This window comes from Hibiscus syriacus, unplaced genomic scaffold, assembly GCF_006381635.1.
Source record: "Hibiscus syriacus cultivar Baekdansim isolate YM2019G1 unplaced genomic scaffold, ASM638163v2 tig00110576_pilon, whole genome shotgun sequence".
NCBI lineage: Eukaryota > Viridiplantae > Streptophyta > Magnoliopsida > Malvales > Malvaceae > Hibiscus > Hibiscus syriacus.
Window position 1 is genome coordinate 325,403 of NW_024062787.1, and position 22,626 is coordinate 348,028.

The following is a 22,626-nucleotide window of genomic DNA, read 5'->3' on the forward strand; positions in this document are numbered from 1 at the left end:
TTTATTGGTAACTTCGGAAGAAAAGAAATATTAAATTAAATCCAACAATTTAATTAAATTTCTCCACAAGGTTTTTCTCACACCGCGTCTCAGCCGTGTGTGTCACTATTCAATGGCTTGGAGTAATTTTCTACGTTTATAAATTACTCTAACTCAAATTGTTGTTCTAACCTCTTCAGTTTCCAAGACAAGTGTTTGAAGCAATGGCCAGCACTACTGCACAAGAAGAAAGCCACATTCGAGTTGACGTTCCTATGTCCGACGACCAACACGACGGCAGCATCCGTTCAAGGCTGCGTAAACAGCACGGTTCAAAGGATCTCATCTCCGTCAAAGCCGCACTCAACGGTAGCCAGGGTTCCGACTCCAAGGTCTCATGCTTTCTCTATGCTTACAGTTTCAGTTCCAATATTCGAAAACTACCACTTCCACAAATGGTATATATGTTGGAAATAAAACACTCACACAAACAACTTTTATTGAAACTCAAACAAATATTACAAGAGTACTCTCACTCAAAAACAAAAACTACAACTCACTCTTATAAGACTTTGCTTCTTCACTCACTTAGAAGCTTTTAATTTTTCTTGATGCTTAAAACTAAAATGGGAAGGGGTATTTATACTACTCAAGAACAATCCTACACCACACAAATAAACTAATTTAAACCATTACAAATTCAACAAATATCTAACTCTCACCTAACTAAATTGATGTAAGCAATGACATCATTAATTAAATGATGTAAGCAATGACATCTTTAATTAAATGATGTAAGTAATGACATCAATTTAGTTTGGGTTTGGGTTTAGGCTCCATAATGGATCAAGTTTATGATCCAACACCCTCCCTTAAACTTGATCTCGTGACCCCTAGTAGGTTCCTTAATCTTAAGAAGTCTTCGCTGGTCAGTGGCTTGGTAAAAATATCAGCAACTTGATCTTGTGACTTCACATATTCAACTTCCACATCTTTTCTTGCAACACACTCCCTTATATAGTGGTAGCGAATATCAATGTGCTTGCTTCGATCATGGAATACTGGATTCTTCGCTAAGGCAATGGTTGACTTGTTGTCGACACAAACCTTGGTAGGCTCTTCTTGTATCAAACCAATCTCCTTCAATAGATTTCTAAGCCAAATTGCATGACAAACACATGAGGTAGCAGCAACATATTCCGCTTCACAAGTGGATAATGTGACAATCAGTTGTTTCTTTGACATCCATGTGAATGCAATATCTCCCATGAAAAATACGAATCCAGTAGTGCTCCTTCGATTATCTATGTCTCCACCCCAATCACTGTCGCTATATCCAACAAGCTTGTAATCATTAGAAACTGAATAGAACAAGCCAAAGTCAATTGTACCTTTCAGATAGCGAAGAATTCTCTTTGCGGCTTTAAAATGGGTGGTTGTTGGGGATTCCATGTAGCGACTAACCAATCCAACTGCGTGAAGAATATCGGGTCTCGTGCAAGTTAGATAGCGTAGACTTCCTACCAAACTTTTGAAGAATGTTGGATCTACACTTTTGCCTTCTTCATGTTTGGTCATCTTGATCCCGTATTCTGCCGGTGTGCTTATTGGCTTACAGTTCTCCATCTTGAACTTCTTCAGTATCTCCTTTGCATAGCTTTCCTGTGAAATGAAAATTCCATCATTTTGTTGCTTAACTTCAATGCCAAGGTAGTACGCCATGAGCCCCATGTCTGTCATCTCGAATTCTTTCATCATCACATCCTTGAATTCATTAAACATGCTTGGGTTGCTTCCAGTGAAGATCAAATCGTCCACGTAGAGGCACACGATCAAAATATCTTCATCTTTGATCTTGATATATAGAGCATGCTTGTAGGGACATTTGTTGAAGCCATTCTCTTGGAAGTACTTGTCGATTCGGCTATTCCATGCCCTTGGTGCTTGTTTTAGCCCGTAAAGAGCCTTCTTCAACTTCAACACCTTGTCTTCATGCCCTTTGACTTCATAGCCTGATGGTTGCTGAATGTAAAGTTCCTCTTCAAGAACTCCATTTAGGAAGGCGGACTTTACATCCATCTGTTGTATCTTCCACTTGTTTTGAGCTGCCAAAGAAATGATTAGTCTGATAGTCTCCAATCGAGCAACAGGAGAAATACCTCATCATAGTCAATTCCAGCCTTTTGACTATAGCCTTTAGCAACTAGCCTCGCCTTGTGCCTTTCAATCTCTCCTTTGGCGTTTTGCTTTGTTTTGTACACCCATTTGACACCTATCGCCTTATGTCCCTTGGGAAGTGAGGTAAGTTCCCATGTGTCATTCTTCTCGATGGCCTTGATTTCTTCGTCCATCGCATCTCTACATTTCTTTTCTTGTACCGCTTCTTGAAAGCTCACTGGTTCACAATCGGCAAATAGACAAAATAATGTAAGATTATCTTGTCGTTCAGTTACCTCATAGAGATCTCTAAGGCTTCTTGTGCGTTGCACAACTCTTTCACTTTGACTCCCACTTGACGATGATGAAGGTGATGAGTCTCCTTGAGTGGTTGATGTTGGTGAAGTGGGTGGAGTTGCAAGCTCTTGTTGAGATTCATCTAGTTGCTCCCTCATTGTCTGCTCATCTTCTTCAAACTGAGGAAAGAAATTGAAGTCATCTGTATGAGAGTTAAAATCCCATTCTCCTTCTTCGTTGAAGACCACATCTCGACTAATCACAAACTTCTTATTGTCTGGATTGTACAACTTGTAGCCCTTCGAATTAGCATCATAGCCGATGAAGATAAAACTCTCGCTTTTATCAAGCTTCGTTCTTCTCTCGTCTGGTACGTGAACATGGGCTATACTTCCAAAGGTTCTCAAGTGGGAAATGCCAGGCTTTCTTCCACTCCATGCCTCTTGCGGTGTCTTTCCCCATACACTTCTTGTTGGAGATCGATTTGACAAGTAGACTGCACACGATACTGCTTCCGCCCAAAATTCTTTGGGTAGTTTCTTGCTTTTGAGCATGCTTCGTGCCATGTCGAGGATTGTTCTATTCTTTCTTTCTGCCACACCATTTTGCTGGGGGGATCTAGGAACTGTCATTGGTCGACGAATTCCATTTGCTTCACAGAACTCTTGAAACTCCCTGGAAGTAAATTCTCCACCTCGATCGGATCTCATGGCTTTGATCTTTCTACCGCTTTCTCTCTCCACTGCTGCTTTGAACTTCTTGAAGACTTCAAAAACTTCTGACTTCTGTTTCAAGAAATATACCCAGGTTTTTCTTGAAAAATCATCAATGAAGAGAAGAAAATAGTTATTGTTACCGAGAGAGCTTGGCTTGATCGGTCCACACACATCGGTATGGATGAGCTCAAGTGGCTTCTTAGCTCTTGTCTCTGACTCCTTTGGAAAGCTTTTCCTGAATTGTTTCCCGACTAGACACCCTTCACAGAGTTGGTCAGGATGGTTGATGTGAGGTAGTCCTTTCACCATCTCCTTCTTAAATAATAGCTCTAGACCTCCAAAATTGAGATGCCCAAATCGAAGATGCCAAAGCCATGATGCATCTTTGTAGCAAGCTTTCAGGCACTTTGCAACATCATTTTGTATGTTGATCAAGAACATTATATTCTTTGACATCGGCACTTTAGCAATGAAGTTATTCTTATCATCTTTTATAGAAAGATTATAATTATTCATATGAATATCATAACCTTTCTCTACCAGTTGCCCTAAACTTAAAATGTTACTTTTCATATTGGGCACATAGTAGACATTTGAAATAAATTGATGTCTCCATCTTTCAAACGGATAAGAATGTTACCTCTCCCTTTCACTGCTATTGTGGAATCATCTCCAAACGAAACATTTCCACTTACTGACTCGTCTAGCTCCACAAACATGTCTTTCCTACCACACATGTGATTGCTTGCACCACTGTCAAGATACCAGGAATTTGCTTGGCCACCATCAGTTTCCTTTCGTGCTAGAAGAAGAGTTTCTTTGCCATCTGTCTTTTCCTCCACGTAATTGACCTTCTCCTCAATTTTGTTGTTGGGAGCTCTACATTCTGAAGCATAATGCCCAAATTTTTGACAATTATAACATCGAATTTGAGATTTGTCATACTTTGAGTTTGGATTAATTCTTCCACGGCCTCGTGTTGAGCTTTCTCCTTTCTCATAGTTGTTGTTGGAATTGTTATTGTTGTAATTCCAGCCTCGTCCACGACCTCGACTTCCACCTCGTCCATGGCCTCTACCTCTGCCTTGGCCACATTGGTTTCTATCATTGCGTTGGCTCTCATGCATATCCTTGAGTTGCAGCTTGAGGAGTTGCTCAGTAAACTCATGCTTCTTTTTATGCTTCTCTTCGTATGCTTGCAATGATCCTTGGGCTGTTCGATCTTCATTTCTTCCAAGTCTTTAGTTTCTTCAATCGTCACGACGATGTGCTCAAATTTGGGATCCAACGAACGGAGTATCTCTCTATTATCCTCACATCGTCTAACTTTTCACCATTTCTTTTTAATTGATTAGAAACAGCTACTACTCTTGAGAAATAATCTGAAATAGACTCAGATGCTTTCATGTTTAAGGATTCGAATTCACCTCTTAATGTTTGGAGACGAACCTTCTTCACTTGCTCGGATCCTTTGTAAGAGGTTTGCAGCTTCTCCCACGCTTCCTTGCTAGAGCTTGCACTTGAAATCTTTTCAAAACCATCATCATCTAATGCTTGATAGATGAGGTAGAGAGCCTTCTTGTCTCTCTTTCTTGAATCCTTCAAAGTTGTCTTTTGATCTGGTGTAAGAGTAGCAAAAACATCATCATCCGCAGGCTCATTATAGCCTTTCTCTATGATATCCCACACATCTTGTGATCCAAGAAGTGCCTTCATTTTGATACTCCAATTGTCGTAGTTGTTGTTGAGTGTCGGAACTTGGAATGGTGCCATACCATTTGCCATATCTCTCAATATAATGAGATTTTGTAAAATCCGATTACACGGATGAATCCGGAACGATGAAAAAAAAACTTTGGAGGGACTTGGACAACTCGGTCAAGGGCTCCAACTCGGCTGAATCGGCTCAACTCGGTGAGTCAACTCGATTTTCTGGCAGCAGTCTTCCAGCGGTGCGTGGCGGTGCGTCAGAACTCAGATTGAGAAAATTCTGGCGGCGTCGTATTCCTCTCGTTGAGACCTTCGATCTTTCCAACTCTCTCTGATGCCACTTTGTTGGAAATAAAACACTCACACAAACAACTTTTATTGAAACTCAAACAAATATTACAAGAGTACTCTCACTCAAAAACAAGAACAACTCACTCTTATAAGACTTTGCTTCTTCACTCACTTAGAAGCTTTTAATTTTTCTTGATGCTTAAAACTAAAATGGGAAGGGGTATTTATACTACTCAAGAACAATCCTACACCACACAAATAAACTAATTTAAACCATTACAAATTCAACAAATATCTAACTCTCACCTAACTAAATTGATGTAAGCAATGACATCATTAATTAAATGATGTAAGCAATGACATCTTTAATTAAATGATGTAAGTAATGACATCAATTTAGTTTGGGTTTGGGTTTAGGCTCCCATAAGGATCAAGTTTATGATCCAACAATATAATGATATGTTTGTGTTGGAATATTGAAGGATTCGAATTGGTGGGTGGTGTTGAATCTGGCGTTTCAGAGCATTGGCGTCGTTTACGGTGATATCGGAACATCACCGCTCTACACTTACGCGAGCACTTTCAGCGAAGGAATAAAGCACAGAGACGACGTGTTGGGGGTTCTTTCTTTGGTGTTTTATACTCTCACCCTCCTTCCTCTTATTAAGTATGTCTTCGTCGTCTTACGAGCAACCGATAATGGCGAAGGTACGTTCTTTTTTAATGCCAAAATATATATAACTTACATGATCTTGATGCGCTTTATCTACGCGTAAATCAAAATTAGGAGGAACGTTCGCACTCTACTCACTGATTTGCCGATACGCGAGAGTGAGTTTGATCCCGAGTCAACAAGCTGAAGACCGTCAAGTATCGAATTATAGACTAGAATTGCCTAGCAAGCGTCTGAAACTAGCGTCGGTACTCAAGTCTAGCTTAGAGAATAGCCAATTTGCTAAAATTTTCTTATTGTTTATCACCATGCTCGGTACTTCCATGGTCATTGGCGACAGCGTCCTCACTCCTTCAATCTCTGGTAATTACTCACTAATCACTCTCTTTGATCTCTTTTCTTATACTAATCAATCTTCTAAATAATGTAGTTTTATCTGCCGTTGGTGGTGTCAAGGAAGCAACATCTCACTTGACAGAAGGTAATATATATATATAATAATCAATGTATGAACTTTTAGATGAATTTTGTTGTAAATGTATGAACTTTTGAATGAAGTTTGGTGTAATAAACAGATATGATTGCTGGGATTTCGATAGTGATATTGGTGTTTCTCTTCATGATTCAAAGATTTGGAACTTCCAAAGTCGGTTATGGCTTTGCTCCCATTCTTTACGTTTGGTTTATACTCATCGGTGGAATCGGTTTCTACAACATCGTGAAACATGATACCACAGTGCTTAAAGCCATCAATCCAATGTACATTGTTGATTACTTCATCAGGAACAAAAAGGAAGCTTGGGTTTCTCTTGGTGGAGTTGTTCTCTGCACAACAGGTTCGTTGAGGCTTCCACCGGCATTGTTCTTTGTTGCATTGGGAAAAAAAAGCTTACAGATTTTTCTTTCAGGAGGAGAAGCACTGTTTGCTGATGTTGACCATTTCTCGGTTCGATCCATTCAACTTAGTATGTGCTCCCTGGTGTACCCGGCTTTGATTCTGGCCTACACGGGACAATCCGCCTACCTTCTCCGACATCCCGATGCGGTTTCCGATGCGTTTTTCAAAGCTATTCCAGGTCATGAATCATGTCCATGGACATGAAAATTGAATGTCTTTTTTTTCCCCACTGCTCTTCTTATGATGATCATATACGCAGGTCCTATGTTTTGGCCAATGTTCATAGTGTCCATAGTGGCTGCAGTTATAGCAAGCCAAGCAATGATTTCAGGTACTTTCTCGATTGTCCATCAATCACTTTCCCTCGGCTGTTTCCCTCGAGTCAAAGTTGTCCACACATCTGCAAATCATGAAGGACAAGTTTATATACCAGAAGTTAATTACTTTCTGATGTTTGCTTGTGTTGCTGTCACCTTTGGTTTCAAGACCACAGTAAAAATCGGCAACGCTTATGGTAAATAATTTGGTTCTTCATTTCGACTCTTCTAATCTCTTCTCAACTACCAAATGTTGATTGATTTCCATTTTTACAGGAATTGCTGTTGTGTTTGTAATGACACTCACATCATCATTGCTGGTTCTCATCATGATTATGATATGGAAAACCAACATATTTTGGTAATCCTCTATGTTGTTACCATTGGATTTGTGGAGCTGCTGTATCTGAGTTCGGTTCTCTATAAATTCTCCTTTGGCGGGTACTTGCCGCTGGCGTTTTCGGCGTTTCTGATGACTGTCATGTATGTTTGGAACAATGTATATAGAAGGAAGTACTTTTATGAGCTTAACCACAAGATTCCCTTGGCAAGATTAAAGGACATCTCCGCCAACAAGAAAATGGCTAGGATTCCTGGACTTGCTATGTTCTATTCGGAGCTGGTTCATGGTATCCCTCCCATATTCGAGCACTATGTTTCGCATGTACCGGCATTGCATTCGGTCATCGTCTTTGTTTCCATGAAGTCACTCCACATTAACAAGGTCACGGAAGAAGAGAGATACTTTTTCCAAAGAGTCGAACCGAGAGAACTCTGCGCCTTCCGGTGTGTGGTTCGATATGGATACAAGGATGTTAAGGAGGAGGCCTTCGAGGAAACGTTGTTCACAAGACTGAAACAGTTCATACAAGAAGAAACTTTGCTGCAACTCCATACGGTATCAGCCAACAAGAACATGGTCGAACGGGGAAGTGAATCCTACAGGAGATCGCCGAACCAGATGACGAGATTGAGAATGCGGATCAAACCAAAGCAGACAATCTTCAACAGATTATGAGACAAGAAATTGAACAAGTGGAGAATGCATGGGAAGAAGCCGGCATGGTTCACTTGATAGGTCAGAGTGAGGTGATTGCAAGCGAAGAAGCGGGCATAATGAAGAGGATTCTCATCGATTATGCTTACAATTTGCTGAAGAGAAACCTGAGGCAAAGCGAGACGGTGTTTAATATTCCACACAAGCGAATGCTTAAAGTCGGCATGACTTACGAACTTTAAAACATCTTCATATATGTAGAATAATGATATTTGGGTACCATTGAATAGTAATCATATATGCATGCAAAATTCATGTATATGCTGTTGATTGCCAAACAGAATACCTGTAGAAATATAAGAATTAGCCTAGTATAATTTAAATATTTTGTTTATATTTTTTATTAATAATTTATTTCGTCCTCTTGACTTTTATAAATTCTTTCAAAATTATGTATCATCCCTTTTTATATTACTCATCAGCACACCTGGAGAGGATTTAAGCCCACAAAAAGCATCAGTATTGTAAACAGACATACCATATGATCTTGCTTGTTTATCATCAAGCTACTTACGAATCTTTCAAGAGCGTTGAGCCTCAGTGGTAGGGATGGCAAACGGGTACAAATTCGTGGATTCCGCCCCGTATCCGCTCTAATTGGGGTGGGGATGGGTATAATTTTAGTAGGTAGTGGGCGGGTGTGGATTTGGAAAGTAGTACCCGTCGCGGGTAACGGGTTTGAGACCTCACCCGCCCCACATCCGCCCGCCCAGCTAAATATCCATTAAATTTTTGACCATTATGAATTTAGGTGTAATTTTATAGACTAATTTATAAATCCGAATATTGTATAAGATATAAGTTGTTATTTAACCAAATATTAGGGATAAATTAAGTTTATGCATAATTTTTTTTCCTTTCAAACCTCTTATTGAGCCGATCTTTCAAGTTTCAAACCTCTTATCTCCACTCTCCACTCTCCACTCTCCAACTCAAGTATGTTTTTCTTTTTTTGAAGTTGTGGCCTTGATTGCTTTCTTTCAATCAGCTAGTCTAACAAATTTCCTTAATCTTTTTTCTTTTCCTTTATGAATTTGTAAATTGATTAACTTCTTTTATGAATTTTGATTTGGAATTTAGATTAAAGCGGCTTACAGAAAGAAAGCATGGGAGTCGCATCCTGACTTGTTTTCAGTTCAAAGAAATCCATCATTGTAGATTGGCGTTTTAAATCGTTTACTATCTAAATTATGGTACTTCTTCTGGACGAGAGCCAACATACTGGAAAACAAGTAGCGAATGCAATAAGAACATTAAGTCTTTCCACTTAGTTTAGTTTGCCTATCACACCTTAACCTTAATTTTTCTTCTTCTTCTGGGAACACTTGAATGAGATAATAGTTAGGTATTTTTAATCATGTATTCTGCAATTTAGAAATAATTCAATTGTGTTTACGGTTGTGACTCACAACCAAATTTACTGCTTTTCTTACTGTTAACATATAAATAGAGGAGTAAATGAATGTTCTACCCATATCTTTCACATTTATTTATGATAAGTAAATGCATTAAAGAGCTGCTATTTTAGGAGGTCTTAAATCATCTTAGTTTGCTTCGACAAAACTTAAATGTTCTCAGCTTTTGTTTTGGTTAAATTCGATGATATTTTCTCATGATTTTGATGGAATAGTTGAGTTCAAAGAATCATTGTTGTTGCAGGTAGTTGGTGGTGGGTGTGGATTTGAAAAATTTTACCCATCATGGATGGTGGACGGGTGGTGGATTGAAAAATATTATGTGGGTGGGGAGGGGTATCTACACCCGACCCGCCCGTTTTCGATCCCTACTCAGTGATTGCCTGCCTTTGTTCTTTTTCCTTGTTCCTTATACCTATACGAATATCTTTTTAGTTTCTTTTAATGAAAAACAATTCTTAAGAACTCTCTCTTAAGTCGATTAAACCAAAACTCAATCAAGAGTTTAAGACTCGATAAAAACATCCATATCTAATACAAACTATTAAAGAAAACAGCCCATACCTTATGCAAATACCCAACCCACATAAGAAAACCCCTAACAAAAAATTGTAATTCCATGACTATCGAAAATGTGATGTGTTGTATTTTAAATTGACAGCGAACTCATTTGGCCCCCAAGCACCCACTTTCAACCGCTATTACCATTTAAAATTAACTTGATATTCATTATCTCCAAGCATTAGATAAAACCTTATTTGATCGGCCATGTAATTGTAAGCAAGCTTGGATGAGTTGTCATATACTTATTTGATCGGCGGCTCGTGCGACGTTACCTATTCGTAGTCAATTGAAACAATCAGGTCTATCAGATGGAGTTTGTCTTTTATGCGACACGAGTGATGAGACGTTAGCGCATACTTTACGCTCGTGTCCCACCTCACAGAAGGTTATTTGTCTCGCTGGTTTTTCAGCTCGAATTTATCTTTGTACTGTTGATGATCGATTGTTGTTGGAAGAATGTCTGCTTGTGTTGGGGATTGAACAATATGCTAATCTGATTACTCTTCTTTGGAACTTGTGGAATTGAGGTAACTCGTTTGTTCATGATAATAGGTTACAACCTGCTTGGATCCTTGTTGCTAATGCTCAGGTTATTCATCAAGATTTTTTGGAGGCTTCTTGCACGCATCGCCGTGGTAATGGTGATGGTGGTGTTGCTAGTTTAGATGAATTGGTGCATGCTGCATCTTCTTTCCATTGGTGTCCTCCAAATTCCGGTGTGGTGAATATCAATTTGGACGATTCGTTTGAGTCGGGTTCTTGTTGTATTGCAGTTGGAGTTGCGGCTCGTGACCACCTGGGGAGAATCTTGGGTGGTTTAGCTCAGGCTATGCACGGTATTGGTGATCCGGGTTTAACTGAGATTCATGCTTTTAGTGTTGTTTTATCCTTGGCTTGTGATGACGGATGGGAGAATGTACTTTTTGAATTTGATTGTGCTCAGTTGGTGAACAAATTGGTTCGTGATGATGAAAATTTCTCTGCCTAGACTTGTCATCTTTGACTAACAAAGTAATAATTTTAGACTCATCCTAATTTTCATATTTCTCTTATTCAACGATCTTATAATTATGTAATAGATACTTTGGTCAAATGAATTTTTATATCTTTATTTTCACTATTTTTTAACTTACTTTATCTTAAGATTATCTCTTCGACGTTATACGATTTATTTGAAACACTTTTTTTTCTCAACAAAGAAAAAAAGAAACCAAGTTTTAAAAATTAACTGGCCCTAAGATTAATAAAGTAAGTTTAGTAATGAAAATCATTTGAGTTGAATCTCGATTTCTATTAGTAAGTTTAGTAAGTTCAAATTTGAATGAATGGTCGATAAATTTAATTATTAAATTTAAATCTTAAAGATTTATAATATGATAAATTTAATTATTCGGATTTAAATAAATTAGTTCTCGTCTTGAATGTTGAATTAAATTGAATATCATAATAAATTAGCGTCTTCTATTAAAAAAATATTAAACAAAATATTAAACTTTTTTTTGGTGATAAAAGGAAAACTAAATACATCAAACAGTCACTGCCCCAGAAACATTGTAATCTAACTGCATGAGCGGCAGAACAAATAAAGGAGGGTCGAGGAGCTCGTGGACTGCAGTAACTTCAATGTCTATCATTTTCGCCAGTTTGTCTGCAACTTATTAGCTTCTCTACTAGTATGATAAATTTGAACGTTCCAATGTCGATCCAATAGATCAATAATTCTATCGTAGAGAGTGAAGGAGATACCTGCACAGCGCTTCTGCTTTAGGATTCGAAAAGCCTCAAGGCTATCCATTTCCAAAATTACTCTGCGCTCACCTAAGTTCCAAGCATGGACCAAACCCTCATCGAAGAGTAACCAACCATCCTTCATTTGCAGGTTCCCCACTCAGCTTATGGGATTCGCTCGTTTTAAGTAAGATAGGGTTAGCATTAAAACACGTGTTTTCATTACTTATTGTATAATATATAAAAAATCAAACAAGGAAAGGAAACTCAAGCTTTCTTTGGAGATTCTTTGTGTTCAACATCTTCTAAATTTGATTAAAATGTTATCTTAAACAAGAAAACCAAGGAATTTTCAGCTTGTCAGATTAGTATATATAATCCTTGCCCAGATTTCATGAATGATTCATCTCTACTTTCTATATTGGATTAAAATCTTTCTATTGCAGGTATTCTGTTCCACAATCAACAGTCTATACACGAACTTTGGATGCATATATGACTTGTTTTGAAATTAACCTATAATCATGAAGGTGTACAATGTCGGAATTTAATGATAGAGTATAGAGGGTCAATTTAAAATTTTAAAAATTTAGAGGTTTAAATTAAAAGTTTAAAAAAAATTAAAGGGTTCAATTTATTTTTTTCAAGAAAATTGGAGTCTAATTAAAATTATTAAAAATTTGAGAGACTTAATAATTTTTTTAAAATATTATAGAAAGAGTATAATTAAAAATATCAAATCCTTTTAGAAAATCCCACCAAAATCAGGTGTTGACACCATTTTTCGTCCACCTCTTTAATTACTATTTTATTATTTTTATTATTAATACTATTAATTACATCTTTTGCAGGCCTAATTACAAGACTCGGAGCTCAAACAACAAACCCAAACGAGTCAGGCCCACATGGACAAACCATATAATCATTATGTTTCAATTTTGACTAACTCTAATTTTAGGGTTAGCCATTCGTGCCGTCATCGCCACCTACACCCTAATCTCCACGCCATCGTTGTTGCTCACTGTCGCTCCGTCGTCGCCTCGACCAGATTGCTCTGAAACTATCTTACAAATCGACCATTAACTCAATCAAAAGAAAAGACCAAAATTTAATTAAAAAAGCATATATTTTTACTTGAATGAAGACGAGCAAAACAAGATTTGGGGTGTCAATCACAAAAAATAGGTCACTTATGCCCTATCTTCTCAGCAATCACAAGAACAGAGCCATCAAGCAACATGTAACAACATAAAAGGGGATTTGAATAAAGAAAAAAATGTGTTTTTATCAAAATATTATAATATTACATGTCGACTCTGTTTCCTCAAATTTTACCGATCTAGCACCCTTTCTGATAAGGCACAATATGTGAAATGTGCATTTGTTTAGGTGGACCAAAGACGCGTTCCCTGAAAAACGCCTTCCAAGGGAAATGTTTATGTGGCATCACGTGGTAAGGCACGTTTCAAGGGATGCACCTTCCAAGGTCCACATCAGATTCCCTAAAAGCATTTTTAAAAAATATGATTTAAAAAATTGAAAAATAAAACTATAGGGACTAACATCATAATTTAATACATATTAGTTCCTAATGTAATTTAACAATAGTGTATAAGTAGATTCATTAGATATAGAGATAAAAAGTTAAATAATACATATTTTAGCTTTTATCCTACATTGTCAAGAAACATAACCTAAACACTCTAATATACCTATATAAACTAATCTCATTAAGCTATTCAACTCATTGAACTAATATGCATTAAATTATGATGTTAGTCACTATAGTTTTATTTTTTAATTTTTTAAAATATATTTTTTTAAAATACTTTTAGAGAATCTGATGTGAACCATAGAAGGTATGCCCCTTAAAACATGCCTTCCCACGTGGTATCATGTAAAAATTTCTCAGGCACTCTTCAGCACATTCATTCCACTTAAGCAAAGTCGTATTCCACGTAATTATTAAAAAGGGTACTATATTAGTAAAATTTGAGGAAACAGTAATATAATATTTGGAGTGATTTTTGGGTAAGAAGGCCAAGAAAAAAAAAAGGATAGAATTTCGGAAAAAAAGGAGACGAAAAAAAAGAAGAGAACACAAATCAAAGAAAAAAATAGACTAATATTTTATCTCTAGAATCCGAAGATATTTGTGTCACCGTAGGAAAGTTAGTCTCAAACCTTCAAGGTAGTCTTTTATTTTTGTTTAGGGTTTTGTTTTGAGAGATGGTAAAAATCGGAGCATGGTTTGGTATCAACTTTGTTTGGGGTTGTGAAAAGATGGTATAAAAATCGGACCCTCACCGGAGCCATTTAGGTGGTGGCCGGAGAAGTTTCTTCTCTTGGTTGAGAGAAAAGAAAAAAAGAAAAAGGGTGAGGAAGAGAGGAGATACAGCTGGAAAAATAAAGAGGGTTAGCGTTGAAAATTATATAAAAAAGTATTTAAACTCAAAGCAAAACAGCGTAGTTTTGAGGGTTAGGGCAACCATGCCAAACCCACGTGGGTTAATACCCACCCAGGTACCTCAATCTTTGTAATCCTTTGATTAAATCATGAAATGCAACTTGGGTTAATTTCGCGATCCTTTTAATAGTTCATACTTTCAATTTTGTCACTTCATGTTTAGTATTATGCTTCGGGTAAAATCACATGTTTAGGGTTATTGATTTATTATTCGTTACATTTTAGTCCTTATTTGCAATTTTGTTTGAAACTAATTTATTTATGCGTTAAGATCCTCTGATTTTGTTAGTGTTTAATTTAAATTATTTTTTTAGCTTGAAATGACATAGATTAATGTTTTGTGAGTCCCCTGTATTTTTATTGTTTCAAATTTGACCCTTGTATTATTGTATGTTTAGTCCATGTTATTCCTCATTATTTTAATGTAATCTGTCATTTATTGTTTCTTTATTTAAGTTTAACATCTATGCACTTTGGTCCCTATACTTTTAGTATATATACATATCAAATATACTTAATGCCTTAGCCATTATACTTCGCTTGCGTATTGACATATATGCATATATACTAAAACGCATATTTTCATTCCTTTTTAGTAGGTTATTATATACATATGCTCATTATTTATGTATTAAGTGTGTTCGACATTTATATTAATGTTTTAAGTATATTGTATCATTTCATATGTATATATTTACATGTCTATATTTATTTTATATGTTGTTATTTAGTGACGCCCAGTTTACATACATATTTTATTTATTTAATATTTGTTTAGATATATATATATATATATATATATACATTTTTAAATAGTTAAATATTTTTTATTCTATTCGAGTTTAAGCCAATGTAATACCTCTTATTGTTCGATTAACTTATGAAAGACCTCCAAAAATCTATGATGCCCTTTCGAGAGTTATTCGAATAAAATAATTTTAATATTATTTATTGTTTATTAAGTCGATTATATATATCTTATTTATTTTTAATAAATATTTTTTTCAAACTTTCATAATGAAGTTATTTTAATAAATACAAATATTTTATTTTTATTAATTTATTTATTTATCATGATTTAATTGTTTTGTTTATTTATCTTTGCTTAATTTATCTATTTATTACAATGATATTTCATCCATTTTATATATGTCGTTTATTATTGTTGCATTCATGTGTCATACATTCATTTTCTCATTTTCAAAAATTATCAAAGCTAATGTTGTTTTGCATCATGAGTTAACGAAATTACGACCAACGTAACTGGATTTCAATTTCTGTTAATTCATGTAGTAAGGGAATATCATTTTCAAATAAAATCGAGTAAATTAAATCATTTTCATCGTGTCAAATATTTTTAAAATAGATTCACTTATTCTTAAAAAAGTCATAAAAATAAAAGGATCGTAATTTAAATTTTGGACTCGAATATGTAAAATTCCACTACTTATACAACGTATAATCGAGAGGTACCAATTTTGGGCGTTGTGCGAGAGTTAATCTTTCCCCATACGCAATCGACTCTCAGATTCTTAAAAATGAATCTCTGGTAGTACGCAAATCAACTTTTGACTTTAAAATGATTTTTTCTAAAATTCATTAAAAATAATTTTTTTAGGTATTCGACCTACCTAATCCAAAGGTCATTGGCGACTCCAAATCATTCCCAAATAAATTTCAAATTAAACTGAAATCCAAATTTCCAAAATAAAGTCATAATTATTTTTAAATTAATTTATTTTAAAAAATGGTTATGACAATTTGACGACTTCGATAGGGACTATTTGAGAGTCAGACCTTAACCGATTATGTGTTGTTTGAGTAGTTAAAATTTTATAAATTTGAACCTTTACTTGAATTACAACCTTTTAATTTCAACTTTCATAATCATGCATCATTTTTTTACATAGTTTTATGATGTTTGATTTATTTGTTTTTGAACTTGTTAAGATTTTCAAAAAATGAGTCTTTATTTTGTCAAAAGGTTTGTGAGTTCTTCCTCACACATATCACATGCATTTGCATGCCATAAGCTCTATACCCGAGTTTTGTCTCACTACGTGGGGGTGAGTCGCTAGTGCCTTCGTGAGTATCCCTCCGCACAGGCTAGTGAATCACTCTTGAAGTACATGCCCTTATGATCTTTGTGAGAAGCCCTTCGTTAGACATAAGGAATGCACTTCCTCGAATTGAACTCGATCTGCTTAAGTCTATAATGAATGAGTATTGAGGGTTTGATAGTCCAAGTGGGCACTAACATCAAGGATAATTCGAGTACCTATATTACCTTGGAACCGAAACCATGCATATAGTGAACTATAGAATTGCCACCTTAGGTAGAGTGTAATACCACAATATTAGGTTAGAGACTGCATTGAACATATTTGAAATTTAATTGAATAAATGGTAAAAGATGAGGAAATGATTTGGAATATATATAGACTAAATTGTATCAATAGAGGAATAAAGAGGGCATTTTGGTCCTTTAAAGGAAAATGAATTTTAAATTCATTTTATTTAATAGGGTATTAAAGTAAGGAAAGGGAAAGGAAGATAGACAAAAAGCTATTCTCTCTTTTTTCTTCTTGGAACATGCTCTCCCCATTGCAAGATGAGGTTTATTTGGATAGTTTCTTCTTCCATTTTTGGTTGGTTTTTGAAGTATTGACTATTATAGAGGCTTGAGGAAGGATTAAATAGGAGTAACCTAAAAGATGGATGAAATATGAAAGATTTAAATAAATGGTTTTGTAATGATATGTTTTGATATGAGTGTTTATGATGTTTACTAGTAGATTTGACTTGTCAATGAAGTAAATAATAGATTAGAAGCATTGGATGTTTAAAAAAAGTTAAAAAATATGGTATGATTCTTAGATTCAAGTGAGCTTGAGGGATTTTAGATGTTTTAAGAAGCTAAATGAAAGAAAGTTAATAGGGATAATAGAGAAGAGTTTAATAGTATTGTTGGAGGTAAACATAAGGAAATTTGACCAAATTTGGTAATTTTCGGAATGAAAAATGTAAAATTTGGGTAATGGTATCGGTACTGATAGAACAATACCGATACTATAGGCTTAAAATTAGTAGAATTCGCTGAGTAGTATCGATACCGATTCAAGTGGTATCGATACCAAGAGGGGAGTATCGATACTATGAAGATGATATCGATACCATTGTTAACTGAATAAAGAAATGGTATTGGTACCATAGTATAGTAGTATCGATACAATGGTAGAGGTATGATACTATTGAGCTAGAAATGTGAAGATAAGCTAAGATTATTAGAAAATATAATAATATGTACTCTTGAGTAATGTTTAAGTATAATTGTTAGTATATTTCCTAACAATTAATATTGTACATGTCTTTATGGATGCTTGAGTAGATCGAAATCAACTCCCGAGGCAAACAAAACTAAAGGCAAAGTACCAGAGTAATCAACGTTGCGTTTTGGATACATTAACGAGACAATCCAGGTGAGTACATTTAGTGTACGTATATGTTATGGTAGTCATAGATGTATAATTGATTGATATGTATGGTGATTACATAATGATACTGAGTGTACAAAAAAATATTAACGTCCAACTTAGTCGATCATCAATTTTTAACATAAAAGGACGAGTTTGGAACATATGATTAATCGAGTGACTATTTTGTAACTTTTAATAGTCGAGTGACTCAATAAAGTACCACCCTATAGCTAAAGGATCATTTTATAACTTTTAATAGTTAAAGACTTAATAAAACAATATCTTATTATTGGATCATTTGTGCACTTTATCTTAATTTTAAATATATTAGTACATATATATTTAAACTAAAAAACAATCAATATTTATCTCAATTAGAAAACACTTTTGGAGTTTAAAAATGTATGCCCAACTTTTTAGATTAATAATTTCAATTAGTTTTATTAAATGCACGAACTAATTTATCAATAGATTAAACAAACTAGTTATTCCATAAACTATAAGTGTCATAAACTTTAACCGTCAAATTATTGACAATTTTTACTCGCTATAAATTAATAAAAAATAGTTCTATTAAATGATTAAAGAAATAAAATAAGTTAAAAATCTAAAAAAAGAGTTTATAAAAACAAATTAAAAGTGTGTTGATTTCAAGTAATTGGTTTCTGATTTTTTGTGTGTTTAGTTGGAGTAAAATGATTGCTCTGCAAACCCTAATTCAGCTTTCATAAGGCCAGGATTCCTTTTCTTCAGTAACTCTCTATTCCACAACCCCATTAATGGTTGCTTGTTTGTCTGTAAGTAATATTAGTCTCGTTTTTATTTTCTGTTTTCTTTGGAATCTGAGTTTTCGGGTTTTCTTCTCTGTTTCTTTTTTTATATATAATTGATCGGCTTTTTGGCTATGTTATATTCTTGGATTGCCGTGTGACATTGTTTAGAGGTTATGGTTTCCGCTGGTTTTCCCGTTAGTGTTTGACCTGCATCGGTTTTATCGTTATTTATTTACGAGTAGAATTCGATTATTGTTGAATTCTGTTTGCCAAATTTCATGCTAGGGTTTTTTGTTTGATTGTTGTTGTTTGTTTGTCTTCCCAGGTGTTTAGTGTTGTTTTGTTATGTGTTTTTTTTATCAGGTTTTAATTTGAAGAAATCTTAGCTTTTCTTTTACAACATGGAGCGCAAGACTATCGAATTAGATCAGGGATGGGGCTATATGCATAAGGGGATCAAAAAGCTAAGGAGGATATTGGAAGGACTGCCGGAGCCTCCGTTTACCTCAGAAGAATATATGATGCTTTACACGTATCTCTCATTGCTTATCTTCAGTTTTGTTGTTTGCTTTGAACCGTTTAATTACTATTTTTCAATTATCTGATACTTTTTTTAAATCCCCATCATATTCCTTTATTGGAACTATTGCAGTACTATATACAACATGTGTACTCAAAAGGCGCCTTATGATATTCTCAGCAGCTCTATGATAATTACCGAGAGGCATTTGAAGATACATTACTTCAACGGTAAGGAGGTTGGTGTTATCTCAGCCATCATTGGTTGCCGACTTGTTCTATAGACAGATTGGTCTTATCATAAAATACAGTTTTTTAGAGGCTTTGCAATTTTTCTTTCATTGCCTTATGAAAAAGAAACCCAAGGATATTCATCCATTTACATTTTTTTGTGTGTGATGTGTTTTTTTTATCAATTTCCTCTCTTTTCTTGGAATTAGGTATTGCCGTCTTTAAGAGAGAAGCATGATGAGTTCACGCTGAGGGAGCTTGTTAAAAGATGGGGAAACCATAAAGTAATGGTCAGGTGGCTATCACGCTTCTTCCATTACCTTGATCGCTACTTCATTGCCGGAGATCACTCCCTGCGCTTATGAAGTTGGTCTGGCCTGCTTCCGTGATGGTCTGTGACTAGTTCTTCTAGTATCACCTTTATCCAATACTGATTATGATTTAATGGGCTGGATTCTGAGAGCTGTGCTGCCAGCACTTAACATATACCTTTAAATAATTCTCTACTATTGTTTTATTAATTTCAGGTATATCAGAAGTGCATGCCAAAGTCAATGATGCTTTAATTTCCCTTGTAAGTTGACATTATTGCCTCTTGGTTGATTGTATATTTAGGTCACATTTTGAATAAAAGTTAAAGCGATGACTTTGTATCAGATTGATAAGAACGTGAGGGAGATCAGATAGACCGTGCATTATTGAAGAATGTATTGACATTTTTGTTGAGATTGGCATGGGACATATAGATCGTTATGAAGATTCTTGTCCCGAGTACATGTTGAAGGCATTCCTAAAGTTTCCCTGCTTTATATATATATAGGTTTAAAATTTTATTCCGATTAATTTAAATGGTTATAGTTTTTTATTTACTTTAATGATTATTTCAGTCTGAAGAATGCTTGAAGAAGGAAAGGAAAGAGTGTCTAATTACCTGCATTCAAGCAGTGAGGTGAAATTGTTAGAGGTGAGTTGAAAGGTTGGTGATTAATGAAATTTGTAATTCTCTGCTCTATGGGGGTGACTTAAATGAATATTGTTTGTATGAAAGTTGTCACTTAGATATAACAAGGGAAGCTTTGTGAAATGAGATTGCATGTTTTTGATATATGGAATGACATGGAATGATGTGATAGAATTAATGATAAGTTCCTGTCAGGACAGCTCTGTAACTCCTAGAGCATTCTATTGATACCGTTTCTTCCTTATCTAGAAAGTGCAACATGAGTTGTTGGTTACATATGCCAATCAGCTACTTGAAAAGGAGCATTCAGGGTGTAGGGCCTTGCTTATAGATGACAAGGTGTTGTTCAACCCTTTTTCTTTTCTTGCCATGCTTAACTTCTGGCCGTTAGGTCCATTTACACGCTAGATACTAACTTGGCCTTCTTTACACTTTGTAGGTGAGGATCTTTCTAGGATGTATAGGCTTTATTGCAAAATACCTCGAGGCTTGGATCCTGTTGCCAATATTCAAGCAGGTTTGAATATTTTTTTCTGTGTTCTGCTAGTCAAATGGTCATCTTTCTCATGTCCCTAAAACCAAAACTTGAAAAACTTTCTTTTTGCAGCATGTTATTGCTGAAGGAGCAGCCTTGGTTCAACAGGCAAAGATGCTGTAAGTAACTATGTTAATTTGTTATTATCCTTCTATGGAAACAATTGTAATTGTTGAATAGTGGATACTTTTATCTATTTTCTTCTGAACCACAGTTGAAGTTTCTTTCTACATTAGTAATTTTTACGAGGGGATGAAAGTTTTGTAATTATGTTATTATCCTTCTACGGAAACAATTGTAATTGTTGAATAGTGGATACTTTATCTATTTTCTTCTGATCCACAGTTGAAGTTTCTTTACATTAGTAATTTTTATGAGGGGATGAAAGTTTTGTCTTTTAATTAACAGAATGGGTGCAAAGTAGTATTTAAGCATTTCAGGCCAGCACAACATTATTTTTTTATTATTGATAACCAAAAGCTAGTTGGATAATGCACAAGGGTCAAGGAAAACCAAAATACACCTAAATGGCACCTAAATCATTTTATTATTGTTGTGCTTGTTAAGTTCCTGTTACTGCTAAGTTTGATGCCTTTGGTGTGCCAACTGCCAACCACTGCAGAGTTTTGTTCTAATTTTCACCTTCTGGTTCTAAGTGCTGATATTCACTCATTTCCGTAGGCCTCGAATGCTCCAGCTGTGCAGGAACAGGTAAATATTCCAACTTTCACAGTTATGAATTCTTGAGATCATTATGGATGCTGAAAATCTGTAATGTTGTTATCATCAGGCCCTTGTAAGGAAAATAATCAAGCTGCATGATAAGCATATGACATATGTGACCGACTCTTTCAAAACCATACTCTGTTCCACAAGGTTGTGTCGTAATGACTAAACTTTTAATATGGATCGTATTCAATCATTTCGCCTAAAAACAGACTTGTGAAACGTTCCATTAGGCTTTGAAAGAGGCTTTTGAGTATTCTGCAACAAACCTGTTACCGGAAGTTCAAGTGCCGAGCTTTTGGCAACATTCTGTGATAATATCCTCAAGAAGGGTGGAAGTGAGAAATTAAGTGATGAAGCAATTGAAGAAACATTGAGAAGGTGACTTATCATCATTTGATGTTAATTTGTTTTCTCATCTGTAATTGATTCTGAACTATTTTTTGGTTTTCTGCAGGTGGTTAAGCTGCTTGCCTATATAATGACAAAGACCTCTTTGCCGAATTTATAGGTGAGGCTACTATTTATTTATATTTGTTTTATTTTTATTGTCAATTAAGTTTCTCTTGACATAGTTTTACATGGTACATTTTGATCCTAACTTAATTGTGCGCAAACACTAACAGGAAGAAGCTTGCTCGTCGATTGCTATTTGACCGCAGTGCTAATGACGATCATGAAAGGAGTATTCTTACTAAGCTGAAGCAGCATTGTGGTGGACAGTTCACCTCAAAGATGGAGGGCATGGTGAGTTGGTGTGTGTCACTAGTTTGTTTGTTCACACTAATTATGGTTTAATTTTCGTGAATTTGTCTGTCTTTCTAACAGGTCACAGATCTGACATTGGCAAGGGAAAACCAGGCCAGCTTTGAGGACTATCTTAGGAGTAACTCAGCTGCACATCCTGGGATCGATTTAACAGTTACTGTTTCTCACAACAGGATTCTGGCCAAGTTATAAATCGTTTGACCTCAATCTACCTGCTGAGATGGTAATGACTTTAAACATGATATATCACATGATGGAAGTATTAATCTTTCTCCATGATGTTTTCAGAAATATAATTGTATTTATATTATATTTCAGGTCAGTGTGTGGAAGTTTTCAAAGGATTCTACGAAACAAAAACAAAACAC

General features: G+C 35.3%; 2 pseudogenes; both read left to right on the forward strand.

Annotated features, from left to right (window-relative positions):
* Window positions 1–203: 203 nt before the first annotated feature.
* Window positions 204–8,314, forward strand: LOC120133078 (annotated as a pseudogene).
* A 10,605-nt stretch (window positions 8,315–18,919) lies between these two features.
* LOC120133071 lies at window positions 18,920–22,620 on the forward strand (annotated as a pseudogene).
* Window positions 22,621–22,626: the final 6 nt, after the last annotated feature.